The sequence below is a fragment of the Neoarius graeffei genome, chromosome 2, assembly GCF_027579695.1.
Source record: "Neoarius graeffei isolate fNeoGra1 chromosome 2, fNeoGra1.pri, whole genome shotgun sequence".
NCBI classification, from domain to species: Eukaryota; Metazoa; Chordata; class Actinopteri; order Siluriformes; family Ariidae; genus Neoarius; species Neoarius graeffei.
The window spans coordinates 45,975,681-45,998,834 of NC_083570.1; positions in this window are offsets into that span (position 1 = coordinate 45,975,681).

The window sequence follows — 23,154 nt, forward strand, 5'->3', positions numbered from 1 at the left end:
AGGCGACAGCACTAACCACTACACCACCGTGCCGCCCACAAGTGAAAGTTGTCCAGTCAAATTTTTACTTAAAGTACTCGCTTTTAAAAATACTTAAGTACTAAAAGTACATTTTCTGTCAACGCATCGTTGCCACAACGCTTGCAAAACCTAATGCCGTTACCAAAGACAGAAATGTGAATTCACAAAATAAACACATGCTGTGCATCATGGTGGTTTAACGTTAAGCTAGCTAGTCAGTGACGCTCCACCTGACATGCTAGCAAACGCTTTTCAAACTCAAAATCATATTGGGTAGCTAACGCTACTAGAAAAGAGATTTCTACATTCTGTTTATTTGACAAGATTATGCTAAAACATATTTCTGAAAGGACTTCGGATAAGTTAACGTTATTCATGTTAGCGTAACTCTGTTTTTACATGCTAACTAACAGTGTCCAAGTTAACTAGCTATGTGTTAACGTTAGCCGTGGACAAGGCGACGGCAACTTGGCGGGCAAAGCCATAGAAAGTCATTTGACTAACGAGACTGCAAAGCTATTACAGCGTTATCGCTAGCTCTACAAGCACAGACAACTTCATTGCAAGCTTTCTCTTGGAATAAAGCGTTTATATCCCTCAATATGCTTCCGCAGGTTGGATGGCAAGTTTTTGTACAGCATGATGTGGTTCATTTTCGGCAAACAAAGCAAACATTTAAAACAAAGCAAATCTTTAATCCTTTCAGAAAACTGAAACATGGGTTCTAGGTATAGCCGTAGGTGTGCGTGTGCATTCTCCAGAAGAACCGCCTCCTTCCATTCTGCCATCAACTGATCGAGTTCGAATAATACTGCTGTGAAATCACTGAACTTGATTTTATACAGTCTATGGACATGACGTGACCCTAGTGATTACTGATAAGCACTCAGTGTCACCTGTGAAAAAAAACAATCACGTTTTAGAAAAGAAAAGGAAAAAAATCCACTTTCAAAGCTGCTTCATAGTAACAAGTAACAAGGACCCTGACAGAAATGTAGTGGAGTAAAAAGTACGATATTTGTCTTTCAAATGTAGTGAAGTTCTTTATGAGGTATAGGGAGGAGGAATTACAATAACATTCTATTGATGATAGGTATGGGTACGTATGGATATATATATTTATATAATGAGTATTTTGTGTGTGTGTGTGTATATATATATATATATATATATACACAACCCCGATTCCAAAAAAGTTGGGACAAAGTACAAATTGTAAATAAAAACGGAATGCAATGATGTGGAAGTTTCAAAATTCCATATTTTATTCAGAATAGAACATAGATGACATATCAAATGTTTAAACTGAGAAAATGTATCATTTAAAGAGAAAAATTAGGTGATTTTAAATTTCATGACAACAACACATCTCAAAAAAGTTGGGACAAGGCCATGTTTCCCACTGTGAGACATCCCCTTTTCTCTTTACAACAATCTGTAAACGTCTGGGGACTGAGGAGACAAGTTGCTCAAGTTTAGGGATAGGAATGTTAACCCATTCTTGTCTAGTGTAGGATTCTAGTTACTCAACTCTCTTAGGTCTTTTTTGTCATATCTTCCGTTTGATGATGTGCCAAATGTTTTCTATGGGTGAAAGATCTGGACTGCAGGCTGGCCAGCTCAGTACTCAGACCCTTCTTCTACGCAGCCATGATGCTGTAATTGATGCAGTATGTGGTTTGGCATTGTCATGTTGGAAAATGCAAGGTCTTCCCTGAAAGAGACGTCGTCTGGATGGGAGCATATGTTGCTCTAGAACCTGGATATACCTTTCACCATTGATGGTGTCTTTCCAGATGTGTAAGCTGCCCATGCCACATGCACTAATGCAACCCCATACCATCAGAGATGCAGGCTTCTGAACTGAGCGCTGATAACAACTTGGGTCGTCCTTCTCCTCTTTAGTCCGAATGACACGGCGTCCCTGATTTCCATAAAGAACTTCAAATTTTGATTCGTCTGACCACAGAACAGTTTTCCACTTTGCCACAGTCCATTTTAAATGAGCCTTGGCCCAGAGAAGACGTCTGCGCTTCTGGATCATGTTTAGATACGCTTCTTCTTTGAACTATCGAGTTTTTGCTGGCAACGGCGGATGGCACGGTGAATTGTGTTCACAGATAATGTTCTCTGGAAATATTCCTGAGCCCATTTTGTGATTTCCAATACAGAAGCATGCCTGTATGTGATGCAGTGCCATCTAAGGGCCCGAAGATCACGGGCACCCAGTATGATTTTCCGGCCTTGACCCTTACGCACAGAGATTCTTCCAGATATCTGTGACGAATCTCAGTCATCCAGGTACATAGTAATCTGTGGTTGGTTGAAGAGAGCAACTGGACTTGTTTGAAGATTCTTGAAAATGTTTCGCCTCTCATCCGAAAGGCTTCCTCAGTTCTGTCTGACTAATAGGGCGTATCCAGTATTTATCCTCTCATGGATCATCATAGAATCCGAATGCTGATGGCTGCATTGTAGGTGGCTGATAAAAGATGTCATAGACACCCACCTCTGTTCAATGATGGTCGTTCCAGGTTGACAAAAATGAACGATCCTCTCTGGCTAAGATGTCTGCCAGTTTTCTTCAACTAACCACAGATTACTTTGTACCTGGTTGACTGAGATTCGTCACAGATATGTTTCTCCGCACTTTGGGATGAGATCCCTATGAGAGGACTTCCAGAAAACTGGCAGACATCTTAGCCAGAGAGGATCGTTCATTTTTGTCAACCTGGAACGACCATCATTGAACAGAGGTGGGGGTCTATGACATCTTTTATCAGCCACCTACAATGCAGCCATCAGCATTCTGATTCAGATTCTATGATGATCCATGAGAGGATAAATACCTGATACTCCCTATTAATCAGACAGAACTGAGGATGCCTTTAGGATGAGAGGTGAAACGTTTTCAAGAATCTTCAAACAAGTCCAGTTGCTCTCTTCTACCAACCACAGATTCTTCCAGATTCTCTGAATCTTTTGATGATATTATGCACTGTAGATGATGATATGTTCAAACTCTTTGCAATTTTACACTGTCGAACTCCTTTCTGATATTGCTCCACTATTTGTCGGTGCAGAATTAGGGGGATTGGTGATCCTCTTCCCATCTTTACTTCTGAGAGCCGCTGCCACTCCAAGATGCTCTTTTTATACCCAGTCATTTTAATGACCTATTGCCAATTGACCTAATGAGTTGCAATTTGGTCCTCCAGACGTTCCTTTTTTGTACCTTTAACTTTTCCAGCCTCTTATTGCCCCTGTCCCAACTTTTTTGATATGCGTTGCTGTCATGAAATTTCAAATGAGCCAATATTTGGCATGAAATTTCAAAATGTCTCACTTTCGACATTTGATATGTTGTCTATGTTCTATTGTGAATACAATATCAGTTTTTGAGATTTGTAAATTATTGCATTCCGTTTTTATTTACAATTTGTACTTTGTCCCAACTTTTTTGGAATCGGGGTTGTATATATATGCATATGCATAATTGTATATAATATATATGTATAATATGCATAATTATGATATTATGGGTGTCTGTGTACGTATGGATATGTGTATAGTTATAGGTATGTGTATATGTGCATATGTATGTACTGTATATATGTATTGTATGTGTGTATATATGTATAACATAAGTATCTGTATATATGATTTGATTTGGTCGATATTATACTCTGTTGGTATGTCTTGGTATGTTGGTATGCTTTCTTTTTTGTTTGTTGCTTTTGTTTTCTTTTGTATATATAGTTTATTATGGCGGAAAGTGACATTTGATTAGCGGTGGTATAGAGGGTTAAGATTTGATAAGTTATTTACTTCTTCCTAATCCTTTCTGAACATTATTATGTTACTGCCTTGTGGCTATGCTATTCTGTTTGTTTATGACAATGTTTTGATTATTGCATTTTTTATTTTTTTTATATCTTTCTTCTTTACTGTTCAGAATCAATCAATCAATCAATCAATCAATCAATCAATCAATCAATCAATCAATCAATCAATCAATCAAAAAAAAGTTAGTCATAAGTTTCCCCCACCCAAAAAAATACTCAAGTAATGTACAGATACTCAAAAAGTGTACTTAAATACAATACTCAAGTAAATGTACTTTGTTACTGTCCACCTCTGGCAATAAACTAGCCAAGCTAATAGTGCACTTTAGAGTCAGTGTTATAAATTTAAAAAGCGAATATCTGTATGTTGATTAAGCTAAAGCTAATACTTGCAGTATAACTCATTTAAAAATAAGAAGTGCTGCTGTGTTCATTGTTGATGCTGTGAACGGCCATGTTGATTTGGCGTCACTCCCTGAACTCAGGGTTGAGGAAGTCACATGTACAGTAGCTATATAACCTCAAATGTTGAATAAAATAATATAAACTAGAGCGGCGGCTACAATTATCAACACCTTAATGATCTTTTGGCCGTTGCAAAAGTAGAAAAGACTTTCAATACGTAAATTGTGCATAAATCATTACTCAAACTTCCACTGGAAAAAAAATGAATTGATTCCCGATTACTTAGCGTATCAGATGACGTGATGCTGTTCCACATGTATTGACACCTTTGTCCACAGTTATCGACACCATTCCACAATTATCGACAGCCAGATGATTATTTATTTAAAAAATATCTAACCGCTATGTGGTATTAAGTTAACAAAACATAGTTTTTTATTTAAAATTTGTTTTACATAGACTTATATTTAGTACAAAATATCTTTTATATAAATGTACGGATGTCTGTGTTTACGTAAATGAGGAAGTAATTCTAATGTTTGTAAGCAAATGAACTGATAATGTTTAACCTGACAGAAAATCTTTTTGTTCCACTTTCTACCCACTTTCTAAGTGTTTGCGTAGATCACATTTTGTTAATCATTCGTTGTTGTTTGTATTAATTTCTAGTTTTGTAGTTTACCAAGAAATGTCAACAGGAAATTGATATTGTAAAAGCATGAAAATCCAGGTCAAAGGTTGCACGTCATTCCTCGAACCAAAATATAAAATGTTTACTGATATTGTAATATGTGATAGATATTTACAACAAACTGCAAAAAAAAAAATCTGAATGGAATAGAAAAATCTGAATATTTCACGCCTGTCATTTTTTATATGCTAGGAATTTCATTCTGGTTGAATTCTGTTTATTGCAGTCGGATTCCAAATACTCTATAAACATTCTGTTCTGAATCAGAAAAAAAAAAATATAAATCACAGCACTTTTATTTTTTTAAAATTACTTCATCTACTTCAACAATGTTACACAAAGATCGATCCGTAACAGTTGTAAATGTCCCTTAATTCCACAGGGTGTCGATAATGGTGGACACTGGTGAAAGCGATCACTATTATCGACACCTCACGTGACTTCTCAAACGCGCGTTTAGATACAAAACAGCAACTGTCAAATGAAAGAGTAAGAAACAAAGCAGGTTTCGACAAGGAGATCATGAAATATGGGTGAATTTGATCAGTAAAAACACGTCCATGATCTTTCCACCATGCTTACCTGCGATGATAACGTCCGGGTTTTCCTCAAATTGCTGATCGTGCTGAAAAAATTCCATCTCAGGTAACGAGCTGCGTCATCAGACGACAAGATCGAAGGTTGAGGGGGTCTTCCGGTTGATTCAGTTTTTCAGAGTCAGAATTACAACCTTTATTTTCAGTTTCCACAAAAGATTTCTCTCTAAACTGGCATGTGGCCTTTCAAACATAGAAAGGCAAATATGAGTGATCTTATTTAAAACTAGAAAAGCACTCGGACAGCGCAGACCTCCGCCAAGAATCCTTTAAAAAATTCCAGGATCCAGATGGTGATCCGGATCACCGCCAAAATTTAATGGATTGTTACTTGTGCCCAGTCACACCTCTGGAAAAAATTTCAGAGCAATCCGTTCATAACTTTTTTTATAATGTTGCTAACAGACAAACCAACAAACCAACGCTACCGAAAACATAACCTCCTTGGAGGAGGTAAAAAAAAAAGTAGAAACTCTAAATTAAGTTTCTTGTACATGACTAATGTTCTTGTATGGCTCTGCAAGCAATGAGCAACTCCTTTGTGTTGAACCTAGAAATTTTATTTGGGGTGGGAAGGAGTGGTGAGTTGTACGGGAGTGTTTTTAAATGTTTGTTATATTCAGTTCAATACAATTTCATTGATGTAGTGGTTTTAACATTGGACATTGTCACAAACTTTTACAGAAATTAGGATATAGATATATTTTTAGATTTATACCTAATGAGCATTTCGGATACAAGCGGCCGAAATGAGTTTCCTTCGCAGGGTGGCTGGGCGCTCCCTTAGAGATAGGGTGAGAAGCACAGTCACTCGGGAGGAGCTCGGAGTAGAGCCGCTGCTCCTCCACATCGAGAGGAATCAGCTGAGGTGGCTCGGGCATCTCTTTCGGATGCCTCCTGGACGCCTCCCTGGGGAGGTGTTCCAGGCATGTCCCCCCGGGAGGAGGCCCCGGGGAAGACCCAGGACACGCTGGAGGGACTATGTCTCTCGGCTGGCCTGGGAACGCCTCGGTGTTCTTCCCGAGGAGCTGGCCGAGGTGTCTGGGGAGAGGGAAGTTTGTGCTTCCATGCTCAGACTGCTGCCTCCGCGACCCGGCTCCGGATAAGCGGATGAAGATGAGATGAGATGAGATGAGATGAGATGAGACCTAATGAGCAAGGCAGAGATGGCAGTGGCAAGGAAAAGCTCCCCAAGACGACATGAGGAAGAAATCTCAAGAAAAACAGACTCAAATGGAAAAGCCATGCTCATCTGGGTGACTGTAGATAGTGCCATTATAAATTGTTACTCTTCTATAATTGTATATACTATAGAGTCAAGCAGTGCTAAGCATGTTGAAAAGATCTTCAATACAAACATCAATCATTTTATACACACACACACACACACACACACACACACACACACACACACCGGCCACTTTATTACCCAGATAGCAATTGGATCTGAGCCGGATCAGCACCAGATGTACCCCAAAGTCTGGTCTGAATACAGCAAACGGATCTGTCCCACATAACTTTTGCTCTCCGCCCCGTATCTGGCACAGATACAATTTTTGGATCTGGAACGGATGTGGGCCAGGTCCGGCACGGATCACTAAAAACACGTGTCTGTTGAAACTGTTGAAGAAATTGTTAGTGTCTGTTGAAACTGTTGAAGAGCGCGCCTGCACGGTCCCGCCCCATGGGTGTATAAACCTATCACTGTGTGTATCATTCTGCTCACATCCGACGCTGACCCGGGGAAAGGGTTGGCCTGCCAGACAGAGCCAATGCGGACCTTAGAACATCAACCGCGGACTGGAATGCTATCTGGGTAGGTACACCCATCCACCTGCTGTTTTATGCAGTTCTCTAATCAGCCGATCCCTTGACAGCAGCACAATGCATAAAATCATGCAGATACAAATCAAGAGCTTCAGTTAATGTTCACTTCAAACATCAGAATGGGAACATTTGTGATCTCAAAATGTGACTTTTACTGTGGCATGGGTGTCGGTGCCAGATGGACTGGTTTGAGTGTTTCAGAAACTGCTGATCTCCTGGGGTTTTTACACACTACAGTCTCTAGAGTTGACACAGAATGGTGCGAAAAACAAAAAAACATTGAGTGAGCGATAGTTCTGTGGGTGGAAACAAACGCCTTGTTGATAAGAGAGATCAAAGGAAAATGGCCAGCGATGGGTTTCCCAAGAGCCTCTTAATGCTAAGAACATCTTAACTAGGAGAGCAAGTGTTCATTGTGCTGTTCGCTCGACCATTTAAAGACGATCTTTGTGCTACGATGTTTATGGGGAACTCAGAACAGATTGGTTCGAGCTGCCAGGAAGGATATAGTAACTCATAGCAACTCTTTACAACCGTGGTGAGCAGAAAAGCATCTCAGCATGCAATAGCAGAAGACCCCATTGGGTTCCACTCCTGCCAGCCAAGAACAGGAATCTTAGAATCAAGAACAAGTTCCTATTAAAGTGGCCTCTGTGTGTGTGTATAGTATACACACACACATACAGTAGATTTAGCTTGGGCGGCACGGTGGTGTAGTGGTTAGCACTGCTGCCTCACAGCAAGAAGGTTCTGGGTTTGAGTCCAGTGGCTGACAGGGGCCTTTCTGTGTGGAGTTTGCATGTTCTCCCCGTGTCTGCGTGGGTTTCTTCCGGGTGCTCCGGTTTCCCCCACAGTCCAAAGACATGCAGGTTAGGCTAATTGGTGGCTCTAAATTGACCGTAGGTGTGAATGTGAGTGTGAATGGTTGTTTGTCTCTATGTGTCAGCCTTGCGATGACCTGGCGACTTGTCCAGGGTGTACCCCGCCTCTCGTCCATAGTCAGCTGGGATAGGCTTGCCCGCGACCCTGCACAGAATAAGCGGCTACAAATAATGGATGGATAGATTTAGCTTCAATGTTGAAGGCAGCTTTTAGTTTTGCCGCCCAGTAAAGATTAAGGTTACAAACAAAAATCCAAATAATATCTTGTAAGGATCTATCCTTGTTCAGTCTCTCAACAACAGCTCTGTATTATATATGAAACATCAATTTTTTTCCCTGTGGCTTATGAATAAATGGATCTGCATCTTATTTTAGAGGAAATGATGATGGGGATCTGCCCCTGCACAATACGTATTCTCAGCCATAAATTCATCCTCACCTGCTGGTAAGACAGCTGGCTAACAAGGAGGCTTAAATAGATCTAATGGACTTAAGGCTGGCCTAATCTAATTTGTGTAGTGGTTTGATGCTAGCACAAACAGAGATCAGTTGAGTTAAAAGATGACAATGAGGCTCTTGTTTAAACTCAACAACTGACATTTACCTCGGATTATGAGACTGATGTGGATGATGCTGATAATGACAAAGAGAACTCATTTCCTATTGTGAACTTATGTATAATTCTACAGAATTTGGCAGTCATGTCTCTCCATTCATAGTTAAGGTTATACAGTGGGGCAAAAAAGTATTTAGTCAGTCAGCAATTGTGCAAGTTCTCCCACTTAAAAAGATGAGAGAGGCCTATAATTTTCAATATAGGTATACCTCAACTATGAGAGACAGAATGAGAAAAAAAAATCCAGAAAATCACACTGTCTGATTTTTAAATAATTTATTTGCAAATTATGGTGGAAAATAAGTATTTGGTCAATAACAAAAGTTCATCTCAATACTTTGTTATATACCCTTTGTTGGCAATGACAGAGGTCAAACGTTTTCTGTAAGTCTTCACAAGGTTTTCACACACTGTTGCTGGTATTTTGGCCTATTCCTCCATGCAGATCTCCTCTAGAGCAGTGATGTTTTGGGGCTGTCGCTGGGCAACACGGACTTTCAACTCCCTCCAAAGATTTTCTATGGGGTTGAGATCTGGAGACTGGCTAGGCCACTCCAGGACCTTGAAATGCTTCTTACGAAGCCACTCCTTCATTGCCCGGGCGGTGTGTTTGGAATCATTGTCATGCTGAAAGACCCAGCCACGTTTCATCTTCAATGCCCTTGCTGATGGAAGGAGGTTTTCACTCAAAATCTCACGATACATGGCCCCATTCATTCTTTCCTTTACACGGATCAGTCGTCCTGGTCCCTTTGCAGAAAAACAGCCCCAAAGCATGATGTTTCCACCCCCATGCTTCACAGTAGGTATGGTGTTCTTTGGATGCAACTCAGCATTCTTTCTCCTCCGAACACGACAAGTTGAGTTTTTACCAAAAAATTCTATTTTGGTTTCATCTGACCATATGACATTCTCCCAATCCTCTTCTGGATCATCCAAATGCTCTCTAGCAAACTTCAGACGGGCCTGGACATGTACTGGCTTAAGCAGGGGGACACGTCTGGCACTGCAGGATTTGAGTCCCTGGCGGCGTAGTGTGTTACTGATGGTAGCCTTTGTTACTTTGGTCCCAGCTCTCTGCAGGTCATTCACTAGGTCCCCCCATGTGGTTCTGGGATTTTTGCTCACCGTTCTTGTGATCATTTTGACCCCACAGGGTGAGGTCTTGTGTGGAGCCCCAGATCGAGGGAGATTATCAGTGGTCTTGTATGTCTTCCATTTTCTAATAATTGCTCCCACAGTTGATTTCTTCACACCAAGCTGTTTACCTATTGCAGATTCAGTCTTCCCAGCCTGGTGCAGGTCTACAATTTTGTTTCTGGTGTCCTTTGACAGCTCTTTGGTCTTGGCCATAGTGGAGTTTGGAGTGTGACTGTTTGAGGTTGTGGACAGGTGTCTTTTATACTGATAACGAGTTCAAACAGGTGCCATTAATCCAGGTAACGAGTGGAGGACAGAGGAGCCTCTTAAAGAAGTTGTTACAGGTCTGTGAGAGCCAGAAATCTTGCTTGTTTGTAGGTGACCAAAAACTTATTTTACCGAGGAATTTACCAATTAATTCATTAAAAATCCTACAATGTGATTTCCTGGATTCTTTCCCCCCATTCTGTCTCTCATAGTTGAAGTGTACCTATGATGAAAATTACAGGCCTCTCTCATCTTTTTAAGTGGGAGAACTTGCACAATTGGTGGCTGACTAAATACTTTTTTGCCCCACTGTAAATGAGTTTCAGGTTGAGTGAGTGTGTTCTTTGGCTTTTTGTGGTTGGAGTTTGAGAATTAAAAGTTGCAACCTTGAGTTGAACGTGGCAAAAGCTCCTCCCCTGGAACTCATGGTGGTTTACCTAGAGTTAGCATTAGCAAGAACAGTCATGACATCACTATATAATACACAAAATAAACACACAAAATTCAGCACAACATGATTTATTAAGGTGTTCATGTGAACAAAAATAAAAAATGATGATTACACCATTAAACTACAAGCTACATAAACAGTCCTACATTTACAGTGTTTAAAGCAAAGGCATGTAGTCGCCTACTTGTTGAACAAGATTTACCTCCAGACTGGAACGTGGCTGTGGGGATTTGTGTTCATTCAGCTACAAGAGTGAGGTTAGGCACTGATGTTGGGTGAGGAGGTCTGGGGTGCAGTGTGTGTTCCAGTTCATCCCAAAGGTGTTCAGAGGGGTTGAGGTTGAGGTCAGGGTTCTGTGCAGGACACTTGAGTTCTTCCACTCCAACCTTCACACACCATGTCTTCATGGAGCTTGCTTTGTGCACAGGGGCATTGTCGTGCTGGAACAGGTTTGGGCCTCTTAGTTCCAGTGAAGGCAAACTGTAATGCTACAGCAAACAGAGACATTCTCTACAATTGTGTGATTAAAACTTTGTGGCAGCAGTTTGGGGAAGAACCACATACTGGTTCTTGGGGTGCACATACTTTTGCCCATATAGTGTATTTACTGATTTATTTCTTTACCGCCTTACTGTATTTCAATTATATTCAATTTCAACGTGAAATTGAAGTTATTTTGTCAACGTAGTTATATTTAAATTCTTTTGACCAAAGGTGGGGAGGGAAGGGGCTGAGGAGGGGCGTGGGGTGGGGAGGAAGGGTCTGTATGTGTGAGGTACTGTAGGAGGTCTTCAGTGAGACCTGATCAGGATATATTTCAAAATGACAACAGTTTCACAGACTCAAACACAAGGGTGGGGGCTAACCAGCTCTGGTTAGAGCTCATTAACACTCTTTTTTTTTTTCATGACATAGAGAAGCCCAAAACGTTCAACTCTACATCAGCATCGGCCATGCAAGTTTCAGGATAATTTAAACCAGTACATGGAGCCATTTTGAGCCCTTTTCAACCTATTAAAAGATGATTTTATTAAACATAGTGTATATATTTTTTCAATATAAACACCAGCATTGATGTGCTTCATTACAGTACAGCTACAGAGGCTTTGCACTGTCATGTGACCCCCCCATAGCAACGGTAACTATGCCATCATGACAGGAGTCAGCTTGTAGTGCTTCATTCAGCTGAGTTAGTTGTTACTGATTGGTATGGGAAGGTTTTGTTGTGTTTTTAGACATGCAAATCATTCTGAACAAAACAAAGACATCAGATTTTTAAATTTATGAAAAGTAAGTCATCATCCAGGGGAAAAACTGGAGAGATTTCTAAACGTAGATGGGAAAAATGGCTTGCAAACATTCGGTGCGACTATGTGTCGAACAGAGAGGTCCAAAACCCTATGGCATGCTCACTTCATTTCCACAAAGTTAAGAATGAAAAAAATAATTTTAGAACTGCACAAGGTGCTTGGCGGCACGGTGGTGTAGTGGTTAGCGCTGTCACCTCACAGCAAGAAGGTCCGGGTTCGAGCCCCGTGGCCGGCGAGGGCCTTTCTGTGCGGAGTTTGCATGTTCTCCCCGTGTCCGCGTGGGTTTCCCCCACAGTCCAAAGACATGCAGGATAGGTTAACTGGTGACTCTAAAGTGAGTGTGAATGGTCGTGTCTATGGCCCTGTCCACACGGCAACGGATTCAGGTGAATCCGATAAAATTTTTTATCATTTCGGCCCGGTGTCCACACGGCACCGGCGTTTTGGGTGCCCCAAAACGATATTTTTTGAGAACGGTTTCCAGAGTGGAAAAATCTGGCAACGGCGCCGTTGCAAAGTCATCTGGATGAGTAGAACAGATTTGTTTACGATGACGTCACAACTACATGACGAGAACAAGTCATCACGTCGAGTAGAAGAAGGGGTTTATGCGCGTGCGTCTTACTTCTTCTATTGTTCTGGTGTCTCCGATGGGACCGTCTTACAGCGCACGTAGAGGTGTGGCATGTGTATTGCATTGTTTTCAGCAAGCATTGCGTTGCCATATGGACCTGATATTTTACTGATCCGTTGCCCATGTGGGCGCGATATTTTTTTTACCCGCTAAAAAAAAAATCTCGTTGCCGTTGTCGTGTGGATGCAGCCTATGTGTCAGCCCTGTGATGACCTGGCGACTTGTCCAGGGTGTACCCCGCCTTTTGCCCGTAGTCAGCTGGGATAGGCTCCAGCTTGCCTGCGACCCTGTAGAACAGGATAAAGTGGCTAGAGATAATGAGATGAGATGAGATGAGATGAGCAAGGTGCTCATTCTTATCCAGAGAAGTGAACTTGAGCATAAGAGACAAAGTGCAGCGAGGTGCTCAAGCTCATGTTCACATCAATGTATAAGAATAAGTACCTCGCTGCACTTTGTATGTTTGTGAGCCACTTTTCCCTTCTACATTGAGAAATATTTCTAGGTTTTTCCCCTAATAGTGAATTACTTTTGGTAAATTAAAAAAATCTGATGTCTTTGTTTCGTTCAGAATGATTTGCACATCCAAAAACGTAGCGAAACCTTTCCATAATGATCAATAACAAATAACTCATCTGAATGAAGCACTACAAGCGTGCCCCGTCATGGTGGTGTAGTTACCGTTGCTATGGGGTCACTTGATGGTGCTATTCTTCATGTGCACATGACGTCACACTTATTTTCCAAACCAGAAGTCCACCATATTGGATGATAACAACAACCAAGATAGCGACGCTTTAGGTGTGAGCTGCTGCAATGCTTCGTGATTTTCTTTTGTTTCATTGCCTTTGAAGAAAGACAATGCCTACTTGGTGTGCGGTATATAATTGCGATAATAGTGTTACTCATGACAAAGACAAACAGTTCTTCAGAATTCCCAAAATAATTAAAAACGGCGACAAAACAGATGAAGAACTGTCCAGAGAATGTCGTGCGTACGCTGTGGTTCAAAAACGTACAGTGCAAGGACTTAACTGAGGAAAAAACTAATTACACCCACATGTGTGGTGACCACTTTATATCTGGTAAGAGTTCATTGCTAATTAAAGCTGTGTTTTCTGCTGATTAAATTGAACTTTTGAGCTTTAGCGCGAACACTCTGCTTCTCACCTACGCAATAAAACAAATCCAGATTGGGCACCCACACTCAAATTAGGACACGATAAGATCAAGATGAAAACTCGTCTCGCAGTATCGAGAAGCAACAGGAGAAATGAAAGCTCTGCCAAGAAAGCCAGATTAGAAGCAGCACAAACCTTAGCGAGTTTGAATACACAAGGAGAACAACATGGGTCAACTTTGCCAGGTGAGATATTAGCGATGCCATTCCAGTAACCCAGTAACTTTGGTTTACTTATGCACCTTCTTTTTGTTTTGTAGAACGAGAGAGGTCACACTATCAGGGTATTCAATTGCTGGTAATGAGGCTAAATCCTCTGTATAATCGGACGGCTCTAACATATATATGGGTCAAAGCCACAAATATCAACCTTTCCTCTGAATCTTGACTTGGCAGAGGGCTCCAGAGAATCATAATACTTCGAGAAAGTCGGAGATACATCACAATTATTGCTCGCACAAGACGACATTCTGGATTTGTATATCATCCAACATGGCGGCGGGTGCATAGGTCACACTATTTTGTCACGTGGTTGCACACACAAAAAAAACACTTTTGGACACTACTCCGCTGCGCTGGTATTTACGTCATTACTGTCGCACAATTAAAACGTGCCAGATCAGTCGGCTGGTGGGTTTTCAAAATAATAAATACATGCATGTTTTTTGTGATAAATCCATATTATACTGAGCGCATTTCCCACATTAATAAACACAAAGTACTTTGTGTCTGCTGCATCTTTCAGTTCTTTTAAATCAAGGCTGAATACTTTCTTTCTTTGCCGCTGCCTTTTATTCGTGGACTATATAGTGAGTTCGCCATTTTGTAGTGCTGTCCAAATGTATAGTGAGAATTATTACACCCTATATAGTGGACTCCTAGAGTCCTACAATGCACTGCAAAATGTAGTGTACAACCAATGGTCACTAACCAAGCAATATATACCATCATGCATTGCGGTCACGCTGAAAGGAAAAAAAAGCGTGTTGGGGGTGAACGGACGGAGGAAGAAACACATTATAAATGAACATTCAAGTGCAATTAAAAATAGTAAGAGAATAGAAAAAAAGCTAAAATAGAAAAAGACAGATAAAATACAAGAATAAAAGTTCCAGTGCAGAGCGAGGAATTAATCAAAAGCCTCAAATTTGATTTAATAAAAGGCAGCGGCAAAGATGAAAGAAAGTATTCAGCCTTGATTTAAAGCTAGACTCCCTTTCAGATTTCTCAAATTTAGGCCAAAAAAGAATTTTCCCCAACACTCAATTATTTTTTTTTAGTTGACCAAAAGCTACTGAATCCGAATCACAGACTTCGGATTTTATTATTATTTTTCCCTAAAAGAACAATTAATTAATTTAGAGCCTCGTGGCCCTAAATTCTCCACCAGTTTTTTCTTGCCTCGCCGTGACCTAAACCAAGATACTACGTCATGTATGACGTGGGGGGTTTTCCCCATTCGCAACGCATTGTGGGATACAAATTTGCAACCTGAGAGAACAATGGAGCACGTAAGCATGCGCATGAAAGACGGAAGACCGACTACAGTAACGGAAAGTGAGAAGAAAAGGCCCTGTATCGCGAAAGAAAGGAAACGCAGGACCAAATTAATAAGTATCAGCGATCGGAGATTATATATCTATATCCTATCACTCCTTCAATCAAGCTTTAGAGATTTTTTTTCTCTCTTCAGGCTCATGTCTGAAACGGTTGGGTTATACAGGAAATTCACAAGGTTATGTTAAAGTCGAGTTTAGAAAAGTCTACAACCCTGATTCCAAAAAAAGTTGGGACAAAGTCTCATCTCTAGCCGCTTTATCCTTCTACAGGGTCGCAGGCAAGCTGGAGCCTATCCCAGCTGACTACGGGTGAAAGGCGGGGTACACCCTGGACAAGTCGCCAGGTCATCACAGGGCTGACACATAGACACAGACAACCATTCACACCTACGCTCAATTTAGAGTCACCAGTTAACCTAACCTGCATGTCTTTGGACTGTGGGGGAAACTGGAGCACCCGGAGGAAACCCACGCGGACAACATGCAAACTCCACACAGAAAGGCCCTCACCAGACCCGGGGTTCGAACCCAGGACCTTCTTGCTGTGAGGCGACAGCGCTAACCACTACACCACCGTGACACCCTGGGACAAAGTACAAATTGTAAATAAAAACGGAATGCAATGATGTGGAAGTTTCAAAATTCCATATTTTATTCAGAATAGAACATAGATGACATATCAAATGTTTAAACTGAGAAAATGTATCATTTAAAGAGAAAAATTAGGTGATTTTAAATTTCATGACAACAACACATCTCAAAAAAGTTGGGACAAGGCCATGTTTACCACCGTGAGACATCCCCTTTTCTCTTTACAACAGTCTGTAAACGTCTGGGGACTGAGGAGACAAGTTGCTCAAGTTTAGGGATAGGAATGTTAACCCATTCTTGTCTAATGTAGGATTCGAGTTGCTCAACTGTCTTAGGTCTTTTTTGTCGTATCTTCCGTTTTATGATGCGCCAAATGTTTTCTATGGGTGAAAGATCTGGACTGCAGGCTGGCCAGTTCAGTACCCGGACCCTTCTTCTACGCAGCCATGATGCTGTAATTGATGCAGTATGTGGTTTGGCATTGTCATGTTGGAAAATGCAAGGTCTTCCCTGAAAGAGACGTCGTCTGGATGGGAGCATATGTTGCTCTAAAACCTGGCTCTAGAACCTTTCAGCATTGATGGTGTCTTTCCAGATGTGTAAGCTGCCCATGCCACACGCACTAATGCAACCCCATACCATCAGAGATGCAGGCTTCTGAACTGAGCGCTGATAACAACTTGGGTCATCCTTCTCCTCTTTAGTCCGAATGACACGGCGTCCCTGATTTCCATAAAGAACTTCAAATTTTGATTCGTCTGACCACAGAACAGTTTTCCACTTTGCCACAGTCCATTTTAAATGAGCCTTGGCCCAGAGAAGACGTCTGCGCTTCTGGATCATGTTTAGATACGGCTTCTTCTTTGAACTATAGAGTTTTAGCTGGCAACGGCGGATGGCACGGTGAATTGTGTTCACAGATAATGTTCTCTGGAAATATTCCTGAGTGGGGCGGCACGGTGGTGTAGTGGTTAGCGCTGTTGCCTCACAGCAAAAAGGTCCAGGTTTGAGCCCCGTGGCCGGCGAGGGCCTTTCTGTGTGGAGTTTGCATGTTCTCCCCGTGTCCGCGTGGGTTTCCTCCGGGTGCTCCGGTTTCCCCCACAGTCCAAAGACATGCAGGTTAGGTTAACTGGTGACTCTAAATTGAGCGTAGGTGTGAATGTGAGTGTGAATGGTTGTCTGTGTCTATGTGTCAGCCCTGTGATGACCTGGCAACTTGTCCAGGGTGTACCCCGCCTTTTGCCCGTAGTCAACTGGGATAGGCTCCAGCTTGCCTGCGACTCTGTAGAAGGATAAAGCGGCTACAGATAATGAGAATGGGATGAGGGGATGGGATCCATTGGCTTGGTCATATTTTCTGTCACAGCTTCAGTACTGAACTTGCAATGCGAATGTCATGATTAGCTCCTCGTCTCGTGGCAACATGACGTAACTGGGTCAGTGCACGGTCAATGAAAACTTCCGAATGCGCACACAGACTTCCTCTGTCTGCTTGACTGCGCAAAGCGAGCGATTTCATGCACATTATTTGCTCAGGAATCCCCTCAAAATAAATAACTTCCCAGCCATAGTGTGGCCTGTTGTTGTTTTTTTTAGATATTACAGAAATAAACATATGACAATGACCAAATTTCAGAGGGAACTAAATTTCACTGATTTTATGAAATCGAAAGGCCGTCTAGCTTTAAAAGAACTGAAAGATGCAGCAGACACAAAGTACTTTATATTTATTAATGTGGGAAATACGCACAGTATAATATGGATTTATCACAAAAATACTGTACATACATGTATTTATTATTTTGAAAACCCACCAGCTGACTGATCTGCCATGTTTTAATTGTGCAACAGTAATGACGTAAATAACGGCGCGGCGAAGTAGTGTCTGAAAGTGTCCCCCCACCCCCCCCCCCCCCACCCCACCCATTTTACCAATGAGCTCACTATCCTTGGCTTGCAAATGACGTCAAAGCAAAATAGAAACTCGGATGTCGGCCATGTTGGTGGATATCCGAATGCATTCCATACAAAACATATTCATGTGTGTACTACTCTCTTTGTTTTTCCACTGCTTTAAGCTTACTTTTAGCTATGCCATATCTTTGTGCTGTATATGGTTGTAGTCACAACAGTACTCGTGACCGTGGCACGTTTCCGATTTTTTAGAATTCCATCCGTGATTCAGAAAGAGGGCGAGGAAACTATGAGGCTTAGTACGGAGAGGAGACGAGCACGGATGAACAACATCGGCAGGGCTGATCTAACAGAGGCTAAAACCAAAACAGCTCGTGTTTGCAGTAATCATTTTATCTCAGGTGAGATTCAAAAGCTCTCTTGATAATATCATGGAAGAATTTTATTTCCTGTTGCTAGAATTTTGCTATAAAATTAGTGTTCTTTTGTCGTGGTTCACTTGGTTGTTGTTATAATTTGAATACGTGCATTACCATTTCGCTTCTAGGAGCGCCAGCAAAATTATACGATAGAAACAATCCAGACTGGACGCCCACTCAGAACATGGACTATGTTTTGTCCAAGGTCAGACTTGATTCTTCGGCAGCCAAACCAGATAGAACGTGATATCTGGGTATTCGATGGTCAGTAGAAGCATCTTATCTTCAGAAAAGTCTGACTTTTTTAAATATTATGGGTCAAAAGCACACATATCTGTCTTCTCTTTGTATCAAATCTTTGATCGAGCATTCAAATCGTGGTAATACTGAGAAAATTCAGCATTGTTTACAGACACGCTTTCAGCGGCTGCCATCCTACAGTAGTTGCTTTGTATCTCCACCATCATGGCGGACGCTAATGACGTAGCACATTTTGATCACGTGGTTGCAAGTCATCTATATAGTCCTCTATCCTTGACTTGCAAGTGACGTCAAAGCAAAATAGAAACCCGGATGTCGGCCATGTTGGTGGATATACAAATGCGGGGTCAAGCGACATTCCATACAAAACATAGTCGCGCGTGCGCAACTCTCTTTGTTTTTCCGCTGCTTTAAGCATTCTTTTAGCTATGTCATATCTTTGTGCTGTATATGGTTGTGGTCACAACAGTACTCGTGACCGTGGCACGTTCCGTTTTTTAGAATTGCATCCGTGATTCGGAAAGAGGGCGAGGAAACTCTGAGGCTTAGTACGGAGAGGAGATAAGGGGATCAGGACACTTCGTCCAATGACCATTTCATCCAATAGTTAAGACATTTAATTCAAAGCCTTTTTCATACACACTATCAATTATTTTATATTTCAGGTGTTCCAGTGTTTGCGAATGAAAGCCCCGCGAGAGCGCTGCTCGGCGCCTAAAGATTTAATATGATCCAGCCAGCTTTAAAAATGAATAACTCAGCCAACAGAGCTTATAGTGAAGCCAAATTTGGCAGGCACCTCCCTCTAAGCCTCCCCCTTGGAAAGAGCATAGTCTTGGATCGATAGAACCAAGCCTTGGCCTGGGATTCGTGAATGAAGCCCCCGCAAGAGCGTTGCTCGGCACTTAAAGATTTAACATGATCCAGCCGGCTTTAAAAATTAATAACTCAGCCAATGGAGCTCACAGAGAAGCCAAATTTGGCAGGCACCTCCCTCTAAGCCTTCCCCTTTGAAAGCGCACGGTCTCGAGTCGGTAGGACTGTGCCTTGGCCCGGGATTTGCGAACGGATCCCCTACAAGATCGTTGCTTGGTGCCTAAAGATTTAATATGATCCTTACTATGGCACTCATTTGCTTTCCAAAAATGTTTTTGCTTCGGTCAAATTCCATTGAGAATTCCTCCTGTTTTCGAACAAACAAATACCTGAAATATAAAATAACTGATAGTGCGTATGAAAAAGGCTTTGGATGAAATGGTCATGGGATGAAATGACCTGTATTCATACTCGATGGTCGGTAGAAGCGTCTTATTTTCAGAAAAGCCTGACTTTTTAAAAAATAATATGGGTCAACGCCACACGCATCTATCTTCTCTCGACCGTTCAAATCATGGTAATACTGAGAAAATTCAGCATTTTTTACAGACACGCTTTCAGCAGCTGCCATCCTAGTTGCTTTGTATATCCACCATCATGGCGGACACTCATGATGTAGCACATTTTGATCACGTGGTTGCAAGTCATCTATATAGAATTCCATAGATAGTAGGGAGTAGTGAATGAATGAGTGATTTTCGGATGCAGCATTAGTTTCCAGCTTAAAAAAACACATTTAGTGTGGATTTTTTTTTTATTGATGCATATCACAAAACATGTAACAACACCACAAGGACGACACAGCAAAAGCACAATAATACATCATTACAATTTACAGACATGGGGGGGAGAGGAAATACAATTATCTTTGTAGCACGGGCGATTGTTCTAAGACAACGAGGGAGGCTCAGCCTCCTCTAAAAATGACGAACATCGTGTAGGATGAATTGCACTAGGCTTATGTTATAGCCAACCTTATAACATTGCTATTTCAGATCCAGAATCATAGAAATATATGTGCTCAACCCAACTACAGTGCGAAATCATTCCCTTATAACTTTCCCCAGTTCGCCTAATGTGTGCGTGAGTTTTTCCCCCTCGTGACAGCGCGATGCAGCCCAGCCTCAGTGGACTTCAATGGCATTTGGGAGCTATGCGCTTTCAATCTCAAAATGCAAGACGATTATTGGACAAATATTGCGAAAACGCCCGCCCACGGAGTCTCACAGACTCCCAGCCTCAGTGGACTTCAATGGCATTTGGGAGCTCTGCGCTTTTCAATCTCAAAATGCAAGACGGTTATTGGACAAATACTGCGAAAATGCCCGCCCACGGACTCCGAGCCTCACAGTGGGAGGGACATGGCAGTTTCTGTGAGGAGACTGGTGATTGGTGAAAGCGGACGGATATTTTCTTTGATTGACAGCTCGTTTCAACTATAGACAGGCAGCGATGAATTGCAGTTCAGTCCCATGTGGATTCGCAAGTGCTGTGGTGTATTGTAAGAGATCAGCTTACATTTCGATTTCATTCATTACATACGGTTTCTACCAGCTTTTTTAGTTTGTATATATTTTCATTGTAAATAAAGTGTAAATATAGTGTTGTCAAGTTTGCTATCTTAGTTCCAGAAATTTTGTTTATTTGAGTGACTGAACTTGAACTTGAGGGGGCTAGTCAGCTAGCAAGAAAGCTGCGCATGGATGCCAAGCATTGCTGATTTAATTTTGGCGAAGCCATTTGCCAGTCTTCCTTTCGAGGAAAAAATTAAAATTAAAGAGCAGGGTAGACCAACGCCTCAAATTGACTTGGTGAAAAAGGTAGGGAATAATACTCGTTCCTTTCAGCTCTCCTGGTACGAGAAAGTGAATTGGCTAACAGCAAGTGACCCACATCAACAACAGTAAATAGGCTACTTTAGTAATATGTCATGGATGGACCAAAAATATAGAATCTATTTAAAATGTTTATGCTGAGTATATTATATTGGAATATATATTTTTCTGGATATGAATTAAACACAGCTACAATTTGGAAAACATTTTTAAACAAAAACACAGCCGAGAACATTTCACACTACAGACCTGGATTAAAAGTGAAGGGTTATCAAAATTGTCAATAAAACATTTCTCAGTCAAAATAAGTAAAATATAGGGAAAGTGTCATTGAATGAAATGTGTGTCACCCAGCTCTATGTTTGGCTCCCCAAGGTCAGTGCTTGTGCCTATTCCAGAACACTCTGCTGTTACTGCTGAGGTTCCTGACAAAGAGCTGCTTTCAATAATGATCAATTTTTAAACAACATGCCACAATTTTAAAATATAAAATGTTAAAATATACCCCCCAACACCACCATCATGTATATTGGACAGTAGGCTAATGGGCCAAAAGAACCTGTTATTTCACAGTTTGTGACCCTGCCAACAATCAGCCAGATCAGAGGCAAGAGTATGGGCAAAATTGATGTGTTTTTTCTTTTTTCTTTTAAAATCTGGAAATATCGTAACCGACCAGCCTCCCCTGTTTTAAAGACTACCAGCCGCCGCTGCTTTGTAGATATATACAGTTATCTTTTTAGAGGTGTTCCATCAATGGTCCTTACGTCGCTTGCTCAACATCAAGTGGTGGCATCACATCACGAACACTGAGATCCTCAGACGTGCAAAATCAACCACTGTAGAGACGATCATCCGAGGCAATAGGCTCCACTGGTTGGGCCATGTCTGCAGAATGGATTACACCTGGATGCCGAAGCAACTTCTCTTTGGTGAGTTAGCGCAGGGTTCAAGGCCAAGGGGTCAACTGAAGAAACGCTGGAAAGACTGCGTGAAAGATGACTTGAAGGCTTTCGGCTTCGACAAAGACTGGCATGATATTGCCCTTGAGAGAGAGTCCTGGCGCTCCAACATCTGTCGTGGAAAAGAGCTCTCAGAACGCAACCTTGAAGATCGCCGGCAGGCCAGACGGGCGAGATGGCATAGGGGGGACCCCAATTGTCAAACCTGACATGGATTATACAAGGACGATGACAACAATGATCTTTTTAGGACTGCGTGGAAGAGGCACGGTAGCCTGTCATTAATTAATTAATTAATTAATTAATTAATTAATTTGTTATTTCTTACAACACGGAGAGAGTTGAGGAGCGAGTCTAACTCCAAAATAAACTCACAGAAGGAAGGTTGTGTTTTTTGCCTTTTTTTAAAATGAAGTAAACATTTTGCCTTCAAAATAAAGTTGTTCACCACATATTCCAGTGATTTGTTTGTGGGATTTTCATAATAAAAAAAAAATCTTTATCACTAAGGGAGTAGTGTCTCAAGATGGCTAAAGAGGATATTGTTTAGAATCTGTTTAGATTGTTTTGAGCAGCAGATAGTAAGCTCAGCAGGCAGGATTCTTCAGGACCCTTCACATGTCCTGTTCCCTGCATTTGAGTGACTCCCCTCAGGATGCTGGCTCTGTTGTCCGAGCTGCCAAGCACAGAGGAGAAGAGTGACCTTTGTCCCCAGAGCGGTTCAACCATCCTTGTCCCTCTACTCACCCCTCCAGCCTTTTCCCCCTTCTTCAGATGCACTCTAACCTGTCTGGTGCACTAACCAGCCCTTCTGAACACACATAGACTCTGCTGCTATTGATCCTTCTACATCATAAACAAATTGCACCACA